We start from the raw sequence: 17,018 nt of genomic DNA on the forward strand, positions 1-17,018 counted from the left end.
GACCGTTTAGGACTGAGATGAAACAGTTTCCCACACAGAAAGTTGTGAACCTATAGAATTCTCAAACACTGAGGCTATGCAGGTCACATCACTCAACATATTCAAAAAAGAGATACATTTTTGTACTTTGAATGCATAAAGGGGAATGCTGAGAAAGTAGGAATATGGTGTTAAGATAGAGGATAAGCCATGATCATTTTGAATGGTGGAACAGACTTAAAGGACCTGCGCTTGCTCTTAGTTTCTAGGTTTCTAATCCTTCACAATTTGGAATTTATAGATGTCCGTGTTTAGTGGCATGCCCACTTTGTTATCATTTAGGCAGATCTGGTGAGGGTGCCTGAGACCAGGTAGACCTAGACAACAAGTGGTGGTTCATTTAAGAGACTGCTGGACATGTATATGGTCACAGAAATTTGAGGGTGCATACATGAGGATCAATGGTCGGCACAACATTGTGGGCTGAAGGGCCTGTTCTGTGCTGTACTGTTCTATGTTCTATGTTCTATGTTCTATGTTCAACATTAATCCCAGGGAGTTGGTTGGGAGCTTGACAAGTTTTACAGGGAACCAATAATCAGTGGGGCTAGAGTTGGTGTTGTGTGAGGTGGAAAAAATCTCTCACTGGAAAAATCTGGATGCTTTATGACAAGCATTTACCCTCTTGAGTTCAACAGGATCTGTCGCAAATGGACTGTCTCAGAATGCAGACCATTAAGAAGTGAAATACTCATGCCTGTTCACTATACAGTTAAATCATGATGATCTGTGCCTCAGTTCCATTCAGTTACATTTGTTCTATATTACTTGATACTCTCAAATGAAAAAGAAGTCTGGCCTTGAAAGCACAAAATGCCCCAACTTACAACATTGGGAAATATTAAGAATAAGATAAAGTAAAAATTGAAGCCAATTACAAACTTGCACAAATAAAATTTAATCTAGACTTTGTTAAAAACAATGCTAACCCTAAGTTATGGAATTAAGCCCTCTTCTGGAACCTACAACCATGCACACCAATCCCGTGTCAGAGAAGCTGTTTTTCTGATGAGACATTAACCAAAGCTTTAACTGTTTTCTACTAAAGACACCACCGCACAGCTCAAGGAAGGACAAAGGATTTCTCTCAGTTTGCTGGCAAAAAAATCTCTCAAACAACAGCAGCAAACGTGGTTTAATCAACCATTCATCTTCTTTGTGTGTTTGTAGGAACTTGCTGTGCACAGATTGGCTGCTGCTTTCCTGCAGAACTTCATTGATTACAGGTCATAGAACAAATCATTGGCTGTGAAGAACTTTTGAACGCTCTGAGAATTGGAAAGGTACTTTATAAATGCAATTCCTCTCTGCTTTCTGTATTTTCCATTCACTGTTTGTAATGCTTACTTGTCTTAATTCCTGTGCATGGGGAATTTCCGTGCCATATGCATAATATTTAAAAGCAATGGGACTTTTGACAAAAAAGTTAAATTCCATAGCAGATCATATTTTAAGGTAAAAATGATTTGACTCGATAGGTCAGTATAGATTGACTTTACACAATATTTCTCACATTTTCTGTTAAATTCATGACATCTTGCAGAGGAACTGATTGTGAAAACAGAAGAAGTTATCATTTTTGGAGTGAATTTTAATAGGAAGAATGTTAGGGCTTTTAGGGCATACCTTTTAGCATGCAGTGTTTTGTGTGCAATGCATGTACCAGACATAACTGCAACTCAGAATGATGGAAATAAAGGCAGTAATTTTAATTTAGTTTGTTCATTTTCTAAAGAGTTGGGAATGAGTCTAATCCAGTTTTTGCAAGTTGTTTGTGATAGAATGACAGAGCGTAAGAGAGAGAGAGATTTCATGTCTCTCAATATACATTTAGGCGGGTATGAATCATGGGCCTGGAGATGCTTACAACAGAAATTTACATTACTGCTGAATTTCTATTACTTGGTCATGATGTTGAGGGCACCATCACTTAAGGGCTGAAACTGAGTGTCCTGAATAACCTTTGCTTCCATTGAAGTTTTCTTAGTATTAGGATCTGGCTTTTCTCAAGTTTGAATGCGTAAGTTGTATTGGAATACATTTTCCAAATAGATGGGAAAGGATAGCCTTTTTAAAGAGAGTTCACTTTCCCTCTGGAAGCTTGCACAACAGCCATCATGTAAAATCCAAGGCATTGTATTTTCATTGTGCCATCTGCTTTTTGGGAACTACTGGACTTGTTGTCATCTTTAGCTCTGGCCAGTTTAATCTACTTTCTCTATTTATCAATTGGTATGACTGCTGCAGACAATTTCGACTTGTGTATTTAGGTGCAGTGTTTCAAACATTAATTCACCTTTCTCTCAACTTGGTTTCAAATTATACTTTCCTCCAATTTCATCTCTTCTATGACAGATAAAGATTGTTGGAGTTTGTTTTAAATTAGGGCAGCATCTATAAATTAAGGGCCATCATTGAGATGCATGGAGGTTGTGAGGTCTACTCAGGCCTCAAATAAAGTGTCACTATTGATCCTGTTCACAGCTGACAGGAATGATGACTGAGCTGAGGTTGGGATTGTCAGTTGCTGATGGTGGAAGAGGAACATGACACTACTGAAGTCCTGAAGGATTTTCCTGATTGAGGGACACTGTTTCCTGTGTTTCCTGGTTGGTCTCCATCAGTTTGTCTAGCTCGTCTAGCATGTTCACCATCAGCTGCTCAAAATTGGCATCTCAAAAGTGCATGCACTGGGCGAATATATAAGAAGTAAATTTATCTGGCGAGAAATTGGGAGAGGGAAATGGACAATGACACCTGGGTTTCCTTGTGCATTAGGTGCTGAAGGTAAGCGTGCATCTGCAGCACATGACAAAAAAAAGCAAAGGGCCTTCATAGCAAGACGATTTTAATGCAGGACCAGTGGTGTCTTGCTACAATTATACAGGGCCTTGGTCAGACAACACCTGGAATATTATGTGCAATTTTGGTCTACTTATTTGAGGAAGAATGTTCTTACTACAGAGGGAGTGCAGTGCAGGTTTACCAGACTGAATCCTGGAATGGTGGGACTGACATATGAGTATAGGTTGAATTGGTTGTCATTGTATTTGCTAGAATTCAGAAGAATCAGGAGGGTTCTCAGAATTTGAACCCCTTGAGCTGTTCTGCCATTTGATGAGATCATGGCTGATCTGTGGCTTAACTTCATTCACTTGCCTTTGGCCCGTATTCCTCAATACATTTGCTTAACAAAACATATCTATTCCATTTTTAAATTAACAACTGATTGAATAAGCATTGCCATTTGAGGAAGAGATTTCCAGAGCTATACCATCCTTTGTGTGTCAAACTGCTTTCTCACATCTTTCCTCAATGGTCTGCCTCAAGCAGCAACCTCTAAAATCTATAAACAGGATAGACGCAGGAAAGTTGTTCCAATGGCAGGGGAGCCCAGAAGCAAGGTCACAGTATACAGGGTAAGCTATTTAGGACTGAGATGAAGAGCAATTTCTTCACTGAGAGAGTGGTAAGCCGTTGGAATCGACTACCAGAGAAAGCAGTCAAGGCCAAAACACTGTACGATTTCAAGAAGTTGTTAAATACAACACTTTTGTGTGAAAGAAATCAAGGCACTTTGGAGATAAGTGGGAACAAGCTATTAAGTTGGATGATCAGCCATTATATAATGAATAATAGAGCAGGCTTGAAGGACTGAATGGCCTACTGCTTCTCACACTTTCTATGTTTATTAAGCATGTACCCATATGGGGAAGTGAGAAGGAAGGCAAGGCGAGAGGCAGCTGGATTCTGGTAGTTGTGACTTCTTAACTGTTGACGAGACAATAAATAGAATTCTCACTTGTCAGGCCAATCCAATTCTTTTACAATACTGTCCAACCAGAGAAGGCAGTCAATGGCTTTTTTGTGTCACAAATAAATTAACAGTCGACTTACATGTCATTCAAGTCTGAAATCTCATTCTGAGGCGATGTTAATATGGCAGCTGATCTTAATTTGCAAGATGCACATCCAGACAATAACTTAATTTATTTAATTCCACTCTTATTTTCACTCAAATTATTATGACACCCCAAATTATGATTTATCCTTGCTTGGAGCCTAGCCTCTTGATTTTTGTATTGTTTCAAAGGATTAATTATGTTATTGCTTGTCTTACATAATTGGTCACAATGACATCTTAGTAGATATTGGCATTAGAGTCTGCTTAGAGTCTAATTTATGACTGATGCAATTGATAAATAGACAATCGGATGTCATTGAACATCTTAAGATTGTTTGCTCACTGATGTATTTCTTAACATTGCCTTTGTGCAAGATACCATGCAAATGATACCTTAAGTAGGCTTTGTAAGATAATTGAAATGAATGTATGAACTCACGAATTAGGAACAGATTAGTTAATGTGCCTCCTCAACCCTGCTCTGCCATTTGATAAGATCATGTCTGATCTGTGAGGACTTCAACTCTCCTTTCTTGCAGGCCTACCCCCAATGCCCAGTAACTACCTACAAGACCATAAGACCAAGGACAAAAAGAAAAAAGAATTGGCGGTTCAGCCCCTTGAGCATACTATGCTTTTCAATAAGATCATGTCTGATCCGCTATTCCTCACATCCACTTTCCCGAGTTTTCCCCATAACTCTTGATTCTCTTACTGATCAAGAATCTATCTATTTCAGTGTTAAATATATACAAGGACTCTGCGTCCACAGCTCTCTGTGGCAAGGAAATCCAAAGACTTTCAATCCTTCTACAAGAAGAAATTCTTCCTTATCCCAGTCTTAAATTGGTGCCCCTTCATTCTGAGACCATGCCCTCTGGTCCAAGAATCTACCATGAGTGGAAACATCCTGTCAGCATTTTCTCTGACAAGTACCTGACAAAATTGATATTGTTGAATGAGATCACCTCTTGTTCTTCTAATCTCTTGTGAGTAGAGTCCAACCCTTTAGCCTTTGCTTATAAGACAATCCCTCCATACTAGGAACCATCGTAGAGAATCTTGCCTGAATTTTTTTCCAATGAAATGATATTTTCCATCAATAAGTACTCCAAATGTGGTCTCACCAACAGCTTGCAGAGGTGCAGTAAGACTTCCCTACTCTTATACTCCAAACCCCTTGAAATAAAGGCAACATTTCATTAGCCTTTCTGATTACTTGCTGCAATTCTGTGCTGGGTTTCTGTGTTTCATGCTCAAGTATGCCCAAGTCTCTTTATGTTCCAGCTTTCTGGAGATTTTCTCCATTTAAATAATAGTCTGTTCTTGTGTTCTCCCTTCCACATTTTCACACATTACTCTCCATTTACCAACCTTTTACTCACATACTTAACCTATCAATATCTCTCTAAATAATTTGTTTCCCTCTTGAAGCCTGCATTTCTACCTGTTTTTGTGTGGTCTGTAAATTTGGCTCCTGTATATTCATTTCGTTCGTCCAAGTCATTAAAATATTAATATATATTGTAATGTCAAACAAAATTTTGTCTAACTTTATGTTAACTGACATCTACTGCTTAATTTATTTAATTCCACTCTGCTTTTTGAGATGAGTATTTCGGAAACCGATGACCCTTTGAGGGAAATATTTCACATCATTTCCATTTTAAATAGTCAACCCCTTGTTATAATCTATGTCTCTTGCGTCTAATCTCTCCCATAAGGAGACACATCTACATAGCAATCATCGTCTCAAATTTGCTCAGGAACTTAAATTTTTCAATAAGATTGTATTTCATTCTTTTAACTTCCAAAGGTTACAGATCAAATATGTCCAACTATTCATCATAAGCTAGCCCTTTGATCCCAAGCTTTAGAGAACTGAACTTCCTGCAAATGCATCCAAAAGGAAACACCAGTAAAACTGATCACGAGACATGCTGGTCCAACTCAAAATGGAGATCCCATTATAACTAGTGTGTTCATTTCCAAGTATAACTTTTTATTCCTGGATTGTCTGCAATACAATTACATCCTTGGAGTCATAGAGTCATACAGCATGGAAATAGACTCTTCAGTCCCTTCCAAATATAATCCCAAAACAAACTAGTCCTGCCGACCTGCTGCTGGCACATTTCCTATTCATGCTCCTATCCAAGTGTCTTTTAAGCATTTTAATTGCACCCACATGCTCCACTTCCCCACTTTTATATTCAATTCCCTTGCAAAAACTGAAAACAATCCATAATAATTCTTTCCTGCATAACTACATACCAAAGTTTTGTGATTCACGCAACAGGACACATTGAGCTCCATATTGCAGAGCTATTCAATCTTTCTCAATTTCAATAATATATTGTTTTTCTAATTTTGAAACTGGTGAAGTCCATATTGATACCATATGGTTGAAACTGGTGAAGTCCATGAAGTCCATGGTATCAATGTGGACTTCACCAGTTTCAAAATCTCCCCTTCCCCTACTGCATCCCTAAACCAGCCCAGTTCGTCCCCTCCCCCCACTGCACCACACAACCAGCCCAGCTCTTCCCCCCCACCCACTGCATCCCAAAACCAGTCCAACCTGTGTCTGCCTCCCTAACCGGTTCTTCCCCTCACCCATCCCTTCCTCCCACCCCAAGCCGCACCCCCAGCTACCTACTAACCTCATCCCACCTCCTTGACCTGTCCATCTTCCCTGGGCTGACCTATCCCCTCCCTACCTCCCCACCTACACTCTCTCCACCTATCTTCTTTACTCTCCATCTTCGGTCCGCCTCCCCCTCTCTCCCTATTTATTCCAGTTCCCTCCCCCCATCCCCCTCTCTGATGAAGGGTCTAGGCCCGAAACGTCAGCTTTTGTGCTCCTGAGATGCTGCTTGGCCTGCTGTGTTCATCCAGCCTCACATTTTATTATCTTGGAATCCCTCAGCCTTTGTCACTTCAAGGGATAAAAAGTACCAGCCTGTGCTGATCATCCATGAAAAGACAAGTATTCATTTTGCTAAGTCTCTCGATGTCAATGACAAGGAAGATTTTCACAGTTATTAGCTTTGCATTATCTATTGATGTGTAAAATAGAAATACACATTTAGTTTGAATATTTGTGGTCAGTAAAGGTGTCATAATTGATAATTGTTTTTATTCACTTATTCATTGGATGTGGATGTTTCTTGCTGGCCTGCATTAATTGGCTGTCCCTAGTGGCCCTGAAGAAGAATTAAGAGCTCGCTTGCTATTTGTATTTCACAGCATTTCTCTTTTGGAATAGAGTGCAGTGCTTGTTTCTTTCTTCTTCTGGTTTTGCTTCTCTCTCCTTTTCATTTCTTCCTTTTTCTTGCCTCTTATTTGCCTTTGCCTTTCTTTGTTGCTGCTCCACTAGCCTTAAAACTCCTGCACCTTTATCAATTGAAGATTGGCAGTACTGGATTACCTGTAGGGAATGGGTGTACCAAACAAAAAGTGATGATTTCACATTGCTTTCTTTCAACTTTCATGCTTATTTGGAAAAACAAAATGGCAGAACTACTTAAGGTCTGGACACAATTAAGCATGCTTACTGTGGAAAACCAGATTTTCTTGGGATTTTAAAGGGAACATTCAAGTTTTTGCATTTGTTTGAAAAGCAAGGGATAGGGTGTTAACTTTATTTCCTATAATCTTGCTTGTGTTTGCGACTTCAGCCAATTCCTTTTTAAGGGATGTTTAGACTTTTTTTTGTATCTTGAACAACTTGGGCTTCAAGAAAAAGAAACATTGCGCTGTATACTTCCTGGTCAATGCACTACCTACAGAATCACAGAATTGTCACAGTGCAAAAGAAGACCATTTGCCCATCGTGTCTGCACTGGACTGTCAAACAAGCATTATTACCAAATGAGAGTCTTCAGCTTTTCCTCCATACCACTGCACACTATTTCTTTCCAAATGACCATCCAATACTCTCTTGAATACCTCATCTGAACCTGCCTCAACCACATTACCAGTGCATTCCAGATCCAGGCCACTTGCTGAGTAAAATAGTATTTTTTCTCATACTATCCACTCTTTTGTACATAACTTTAAAGCTATGTCCTCTCATTTTTTTTTCCTTTTATGAGTGAGAACAGCTTTTCCTTGCATAAACTATCCAACCCACTCAGGATTTTGACAACCACAAGTAAATCTCCTGTCAGCCACTTTCTCTCTAAGATGAGCAACCCCAACCTCTCCAATCTATCCACATAGTACCTGTTATTTAGTTCATCCAAATATCTGAAATTTCAGCAAATAATTATTAAGAATTATTGGTAGAATTGAGGTGGAGGAAACAATGTATGCCACTATGCTGTCCTGTTTAACTTCTTCCTTGGTCCTGCATAGCTATTTCTCATCAGATTATACAGAATCTAGCACTACTTGCAACGAATATTTATCGATCATTGAGTGCTTCCAAGCCAATCTTGGCAAATTGCTGGATAAATGCCACCCGATGCACTATTTTAACAATCGTTCGTTGACTTTTTCGGAAATGCAACACTATCAGTTGAGACTGCAAGTGTCATGGCAATATTGGGCATGTTGCCAACTTTAGTGGTATTTGAGGGAGGAGTATAGTTTTTTTGGTGGCCTTATAAGCTGCACTTTATTAAATGCCACATTGATTTTTCTCTATCATTGATGCACTTTAAAGCTGGCTTATGTCAGTAAGTCTGAACTTTTTATGAGACAGCAAGACAACATATGCAGCCTTAATAACAAAACTTTTGCCAACAAAGAGCTTTCACTGTCATGTTTGTGTATGTATTTTTGTCTCTCCTTTCCAGCAATTGATGAACTAATTGAAGCACACTGTTGAAAACTATTCCATTGTTCAGTTGATAACCAAATGCAAATACCTAACTGGACTTCCAATAGACAATCGCAAGTTTCGTTCTGAATCACCATTATCACTTTCTATGTAAGGAAAGGAGCAAAGCATTGTGCAGATGTAGCATGCTTCAGCAAATCAGCAGGTGCACATGGGCACTGGTGTAATGTTACAATATAATGAGCCCTGTGGCTGCAAATGCACCAGCGAGGGTTGTACATGTAGCATTCATATCCTGACAGTATTTCAGGTATAATGGATGCCAATCTACAACCAATTAGTATCATTTTTGTCTGATTAACATTTCTCAGCTGGTGTGCAGTGGCAGTCTGTAAAGTTGGCAAATATTAGTTAGGTTGACATTGGTTCTAACACCTTTTCATTTCAAATCCCGAGAGTCATCAATTTGAAGAAATATTCATTCAGCCCACTGAGTATAAAGAGGGCAAAAATAATTAAGACTTAGAAGTAACCAGTATTCTTCTTCATTTCCTCATTCAATCCACATTCACTATGTGAGATGATACTTTATCCTCAGTCAACAACGACAATTATGCAGTACTCCCCACTGATGATGAAATTGCTTTGTTCTCTATGTTACAGCACAGAAATTGAAAAGGAATCAAAAATATACATTCAGAATTTTGATAACTTGAAATAATTCTCCAACAGTCAAATCAAAATAATCAGCCAAAGGCACTTTAAATCCATTCTGCGCATATGGAATTATCATTTGGGTGTGCAAGGCTATTGTTTAAACACAGGTACCAGTTGTTACTCTTTTTAAAATTATAAGTATTTTACCTGAGTAACGTGCAGTTGTTCAGGGGAGAAGAAATCACTTCATAAAACAAGAAAAAAGAAATATTTTGCATCTTATTGTCAGATTATTTTGGGCACATTCTGATGTATGAAAGAACTGCAGAAACAAATATCTCCACCTCCTTTGTACCACCATCTAAATTTGATCGATGTCAGTTTTGGTATCTTCCCTTCATTTCATGTGAGGATGGATTATTTGTTCATGTTTTATTACGTAGAATGATCAGAAATGTGGTTCCCTTTGCTAGTATGATGTGAACTTATAACACAAATTGTTCAGCATTTGCTATGTCTGTATGTTTATCACCAGGGTGACTAAGTAGGTATATTCTGACACTAACACAGGACATACGTTTGTGAAGAACAGTACAACATTGTATTACAGCTCTTCATAAGGACTGTGAGGAAATATAAAGGATAGCAAAGCATTTTCATGAATCAGTGATGTAGTTAACATTGCAGTGACCAATGTTTTCTGAAGACAGCAAGCATTTTTATTTTGAATGCATCCCTTTTTGATAATTCTTGTTTGGTAATAGAGATGCTCGCATTTACATTGCTTCTTCTAACCAGGTATTCTGACCACAGATCAATCACCTTGTTTGAATAATTATCCAACCATACACATAGCTGTGTTATAAGCAAAACTACATTGTAGATAAATCTCCTTGCTTTTAACCATTGTCCATTCAAGCAGACCTCCACCCACAAAAACAGCCCATGACCATGACTTTGAAGGACTTTTGTCTTCCACATGTATACCTTTCAGATTCCAAATTATTCAACGGTTCTGGGTTCGAAGTGAGGGATTGGTGCTGGGTGGGAGTCATGAGGCAGGTGCCCCCTACAGATTTTCAGGTGCAGCACAACCAATCGTTCTTAATAAATGATTAAAAGTTTTTCCCATTTCCAGGTTCTGTGCCATATCTGATGTACACTGATGATGGTTACATTTTTGCCTATTTTAGATTCGGGTTTGGCTGTAATGAATCCAAATCGAGAGTTTAAGCCTCCCAGAGATTATGTTAACTGTGCTGTTTCGAGCTTTGTTATACAGAAATTTTTTTTTTGAAAGATAGTGACAGCAGTCATTAATTATCCCTGGACAGCAGTTTTTTTTGTCTGTTTAGTTTTAACACCCAGTCAACCCCCACTCTCATGTCAACAATGTTCTTCCATAGCATTTTCACCATCCCAGATAATATTCTCATCCTTCACCCCCTGATAGTGTTCTCCCTTTTGCCTCATACCCAGTCACATTCACTCTCCTTCCCTTACCCTTGCCAGTGTTCACCTTTACCCCTCCCCCTCAGAAATGTTTAATTCGCGCTCCCAAACAACGTTGCCATTGGCAAACAGGAGCCAGGGATTCCAGAAGGTGTATTACAACAGAGGGGACATTGGACAAAGAGAGCAATGCCAGGGATTTGGGAGTGGCAGATGAGCATTGTCCATGTGAGCATTGCCTATTGTTTGGAAGGAAAGTCGGCACTGTCCAGGACGTGGGGAAGTTGCTATAAGTGCTGTCTGAGAGGAAAGGGTGAATGATCATTATCGACGATAGGTTTGGGATTTGTGTTGGAGAGGTGAGCACTGTCCAAGGAGGTGGGCATGAAGGATGAACATTTGTGAAAAGGTTGGATTGATGTACTACACTGAGGACTGCCAAGAGGCAGGGCATGTGTTTGGGCTATGGAACATTGTCATTTGTGGGGTTGGGTAGTTGGTGAACTGAAAAGGCACAGGAACAGGAGTATTGCTGTGTATCCTGGAGTGATTTAACATACCAACTGGTTATTTTTGAACTTTATATCTACGATGAAAATCTCAATATATCCAAGTTAAAACTAGAGTTAGGTGTAACACAAACAACCCAATTCTGTGTAGATCTGGCCATCTAAATGCACTGTCAATGGAATCAAGGTGGAGGACAGACAGGGTAAAGCTATCAGTTGGAAGTTTGAGGTTCTTAGGTCAGTGGTGCAGATGTGGGGACTTCCTCAGAGTCAGAGATGTGAATCGAATCAGAGGCCTCACCCCATATCTGCTAATGACTTTGTATACATACAGGTCATGGCACGGGTTCCTTAGGTACTTTACAAATACTACTTAAGAATGAATCTGTAATGCTTGTAGTGCTCAAAGAGCTGCATGCAAAATAGTGTTCATTCCGTTGAAAGAAGTGAACATTTCATCCTTTCATATTGAGATATTAGTCCAGTGACATTCCATTTTGGACCTGGCAGAATTCTTTCCCCTTCGATGCATGACCTAATAGAAATCAGCAATATTTGCTAAATATGGCCACAGAATTTTATTTGATATTGTTTTACTAATCCTTCAAATCTACGCATTTAAAATTCGACATAAAATGTTGCCATCATGTTTCCAGTATTGCTGTAAGAGGCAAAGCTCAATGAGCTATAACATTTGTGCACATACCATTTTGAAGCTGGATTTATCAAACCGTTTGGTGCATTCAGCATCACACTTACAAAATGTATTTATTTGAGAAATGGACAATTTAGTCAATGATGCCTGCTTCATGTCATGCATTGTAAACACCTGCCATGGCCTTGCTGAAGTTTATTTCTTCACTCGAAAAAAAGTGACAAATGACAACGAAAACTTTTGAAAAGAGAAGACAGGTCCCTGAAGGCAATTGAGCAAAGACATCAGAATATCAATCTAACTTTACACTGTACTGTATCTTGACTGGGTTCCATTCCACAAGTGGTGTCCATGTGGCCCCAAAAGAGCTGGTGTTTGTGTTTTGGACAAGGTTGTTCCTTTTGAATTTGTCTTCATGATGTGTCAAATTTTTGCATTGATAATTGATCTGTGATGATTTTCTGATATATGCCAATTTACTTCCATCTGTTACTGATGATCACAAGCCAGATCATCTTCATGCATAATCATTTCATTTCCTTGTCCGAATAAACATAGTCAATATTGCGCTCCATATTTTAAGTCAGAAGACTGTATATTTCAGGCAGCATGCGTGAATTTTGATTTCTATTGCAGATTTCAAATATTGCAAGTGTTTGAAATCTGCAATATAAACTAAAATTACTGGGAAAACTCTGCAGGTCAGGTAGTAGCAGTGGAGAAAATCAGAATTACATGTTTATGATAGAATTAGTGTCTCAACCTGAAACCTTAATTTTGTTTCTCTCCACAGATGCCACCTGACCTTCTTCCAACAACTTTTGTATCTATATTGGATTTATAATTTTAGTTGTTCTGATGTGCCGAAGGTGCAGTGTTCATAAAGGATAGAAACTAATTTCCATTGAATCTGTTGCTCAGAACTATCTTGCTCATGTCTTTAATTCCCTTTGATAAATGCAGGTCAGTTTTGTTGTAGACCATGTTATTTTGAACAACCTCAGAAAAGCATGAAAGAAAGCTCCAGTGTTTGCAATGGTAATGTACTTCTCAATATATTTGCCAAGTTCATAGATAGAAACGGGAACAAAGATGCGATACTGTAATCAACTTGCTTCAGAAATTTGCCGTACTGCATAACATATGCTATATCAATCGAAGAAAACTGTGTAGCAAAATTTTTTGTGAGGCATCACAGAAAAATGTCAGCAACACAGTAAGACTTTGGAAAGGCGATGACTGATTTGTTCAAAGTACAGATGCTACGCAAGTTCTTATAAGAGCTTCCCTATCTCACATATTGATGCAAACGCTGAAATGGATACTCAGGCTTACAAAAGAATGATAAGTCCTTTCTCCTTCCATGAATACAGCGTGACAGTCTTCTTGTTATAACTACAGACTTGCATTAATGTCCCCCTTTTTAAAAAAAATGTTGGCATGCAATATTTCTCTGCAATTTTGCATTCTTAAATTGTCTACAAGTCAAACTAAACATTGGAGACAAATAAACAGTATATTTCTTCATGTGAGTGAATGATTTTTATGTGTTTTAGATACACTGTCAGAGTTTTATTGACCGCAAAAGAAACAAGCTATCGACTACGCAAGAGAGCTTAAATTAGAATTTCTACAGCGCTGGGAAAGGGCGGATGAAACACAAGCCAAGATAGATTTTAGATTGACTGACACACTTTTATCACATTTCTTCTACTAGTTACAAACTTGATTATCCCTTGAGGCTTGATCAGTTCAGTTCTTTAATGTGCAATGCAATTGTCCATTAGAAGAGCATTTCTCATCAAGTGGGAAAATAAAACTTCAGCTGTCGAGAGTGTGAGACATTGATGCTTGTGTATTGGGGGATGGGTAGAGTGAAAGAAGAATATGAAAAGAAAGGTATGTGGCTGCATTCACCAATGCAAAATGCTAGAATATTCAACAAGAAACATTTTTCAACATTCTGGAGATGAAAGCCGTGACTGATTGTATATTTTAAGAGTGAGGGTGAGGGTACAGTTCACCGTATTAAGTAGTCATATACTTCTCAGGATTTAGAAATTATGGGTGAAATTTCATGTCTTCTCCCCTTTGGAGGAGAGGAGCTTTTTTTTTAATCAGGCAGGAAAGTGCCGAGTGGGGGTCAGACATACCACATAGTTCGTAATACTCCTCGTGACAACATACCTCAGCGGCTACACTCAATCCCCTCTTCACTGCAGCCATTAGACACAATCATAATTCGACTTTCTCTGCCTGCAGGAGAAGAGGGCACTCAACTTTGGAGACAAGTAAAGACCAAGATTCAGGAGTGGGTTGCCTTCCAGTAGGAGACATTTTATCAACGACAGATAAGGCCTTGTCCCCGCTTCTCAGCTGGAAAGGACACCTTATTCCAGAAGGCTGCAGTTGTTAGCAGTGTTCCACCATGTGAACCTGAACCTCTTGAGATACTCATGCTCAGGTATGTTTGGAGGAGAACCAGTAGACCTTGTGTTGGCGGTCTCACCTCCTTCCAGATGGATCTTGCTGCTCATTCCCTTTACCCTATGGAGGGACAGGCAGCTGAAGAGAAGGCAACTGTTGCTACTGATGGTCCAGCTCTTGCTCTGAAAGATCGCCTTGACCTGAAATGTTCACTCTCTTACTCTCCAGGGTTGCTACCTGAGCTGCTGCGTATTTCTGGCATTCATCTTATTTTGATCTCAGATTTTCAGCATCCACACAATTTTTCTTTGTAACTGTTGCTATTGGCAATGGTGGTTTTGTTTTGCTGTTCCTTACCAGAGGCAAATGTTGCAGCTGCATAAGCTGCTCTGTTGCCCGAGTGAAAGCTGGCAGCAGAGAAATGCAACTGAAAGCAGAGCGCCAGAAAGGCGAAGTCACTTTCAACACTTCCAGACAGTGCTGTTTGAGAGAAGACGTGCAATGAGCAGCAGCCTTTTATCTGACCATGGCTGGAGCTCTTTAGTTTAAGTAATTGAAGGCTTCTCAGCTTGTCAGAAGATTGTAGATATTGTCTGCTATGCACCAGCTTCTGTGGCCCTGGCAAATTCCTCATAGTTTAGAAAGCTGTTGGCCTGACTGGTCGAGAGAGTTGAGGAGCAAAATAACAATTAAAGTCTTTAACTGTTTCTGTTCCTTATTCAACTGCTACTTGATGGTTTCTCTGCTTGCTTTCAGTCACATCACAGTGAGACCTGGACTAAGGTAAGGTTATGTCCAGAGCTTGAGCCAATCTCTCAGTTATAGGATCTGTCCCCTTCCAGGCATGAAAACACACCTCTCATAACCACAAAAATCCCTCCCAAGAAAAAAATTGCATTTATGTAGTGCCTTAGAGAAAAGAAATACTTTTGAAGTCAATTGCATCAGAAGGGTTGGGCAAGGAAGGGTCACCAGACCTGAAACATTCACTCTGTTTTTCCTTCACAGATGCTGCCAGACCTGCTGAGCTTTTCCAGCAACTTTCTTTTTGCTCCAAGCTTTCTTCTCTTTGTCTAAATTCATGTTTTGATCTTGTGAATGTTTTTGATCAGTCAAATTTAGGTGAACAGTTGCAAGCCTATTAGCAACTCCTCAGTGTTACAGCCTCCATGATAACAAATCCCACAATTTGTCTTATGACACTAATTTAGTTTCTGGCCATTTTCCTATCACACTGCTGAAAACACAGGATTGCTCCATTTTCAAATCTCCTCCTAGACATTTCAGGGAGGACGTGGGATTATCTGTTAAATGGCCTCTCACTTCACATATTGTCTCACATGCGTGCAATTATTGGCATAAATTCAAAATCATCATTGTGCCAAAATAAAAGCAAAAGTCCAAAAGGCCATCTTGTTGAATCAAACTTGTGCATTTTCAGTATAAAATGCAGCTTCTAATTATTGACTCATAAAATATGGTTCAGTCCACAGGCTGCTTTGACAAGTAATTAAGTGGCAAAAATTGCTGGCAGCACTAATTCCCAATTAGACCAAAGGATGCATTTGCTTCACAAGGCTTTATGATTTCTATCATTGGAGATTAGCCACTGTAAGCTGCTGCTTTCACTTTGGATTTGGCACTGGCTTTCTGTATATTCACTCACTGATATGTAATATTGAAGATCAGAGCGCAGATAGATGATGCCAGTTTCTTAACCTTAACAAGGGGCCTTAATCATTGTGATATTTTCAGAGTGACTATTTTGCAGCCTAACATTGTCCTTTGTCCACCAAATAAACGTAGAAGAACAGCTGCAAGCACAAAAGCAAGGCTGTGCCGCAGGTTGAGATTCCTGCATTGCAAATGAACCTTGTCTCAAGTTTCAATCTCTAGACTAATCAATTCATCTCTTTGATGCTAAGCCAAATTGTTCGAAACTCTCCTGTTGCATTTGATCCAAGGTGCGGTTCCAGTGACAGGTCCACTTCATCATACCATCTATTTCTACCTTGATAATATTGCCAAAATCCATCTAGCTTCATCTCATTTGCTATTAGAGCATTCATTAACACCTTTGTATTCTCTATACTTGACTAATTCAATGCTCACTTCTCTGGCTTTTCGTTTCCACTGTCCATTCAATTGAGGACATCCAGAATTCTGCTGTGGTGATTTTCTGATGAAGGGTCTAGGCCCGAAACGTCAGCTTTCCTGCTGCTAAGATGCTGCTTGGCCTGCTGTGTTCATCCAGTTCCACACCTTGTTATCTCTTATAACTGAAACAAAGACTCTTTCATCTCTCATCCTTGTGCTTGCTGACCTTTATTGGTTCCATTTTAAAATTCTCATCCCTGCTTTCAAATAGCTTCATCCCTTCTGACAACTGTAACCTCTTCTAAAACCTGCAACCCTCCATGATCTCTGAATCCTTCTAATCCTGGTATCTTCTGAAATTCCAGTTTTAGTTCCTCCACCACTAGTGTCTGTGACGTAACAATAACAATACAACAATAACAGTACAACAATTGTAAAATGGGAAGAGATTTGGCAAATAAAGTTCAACACATGCAGATGTGAAGTGGTACA

The 17,018-nt window shown here is 39.3% G+C and overlaps 1 protein-coding gene across 1 annotated transcript in view; it reads left to right on the top strand.

The window, feature by feature from the left end:
• LOC125458215 (teneurin-2-like) overlaps positions 1-17,018 on the top strand; it is a 2,666,206-nt gene that overhangs the window by 84,614 nt on the left and 2,564,574 nt on the right. Inside the window, exon 3 of the mRNA XM_059650601.1 lies at positions 1,210-1,322. The gene's annotated coding sequence lies outside the window, so the exon portion shown is untranslated. The remainder of the gene's footprint in view (positions 1-1,209; positions 1,323-17,018) is intronic.

Source organism: Stegostoma tigrinum, chromosome 13, assembly GCF_030684315.1.
Source record: "Stegostoma tigrinum isolate sSteTig4 chromosome 13, sSteTig4.hap1, whole genome shotgun sequence".
NCBI classification, from domain to species: domain Eukaryota; kingdom Metazoa; phylum Chordata; class Chondrichthyes; order Orectolobiformes; family Stegostomatidae; genus Stegostoma; species Stegostoma tigrinum.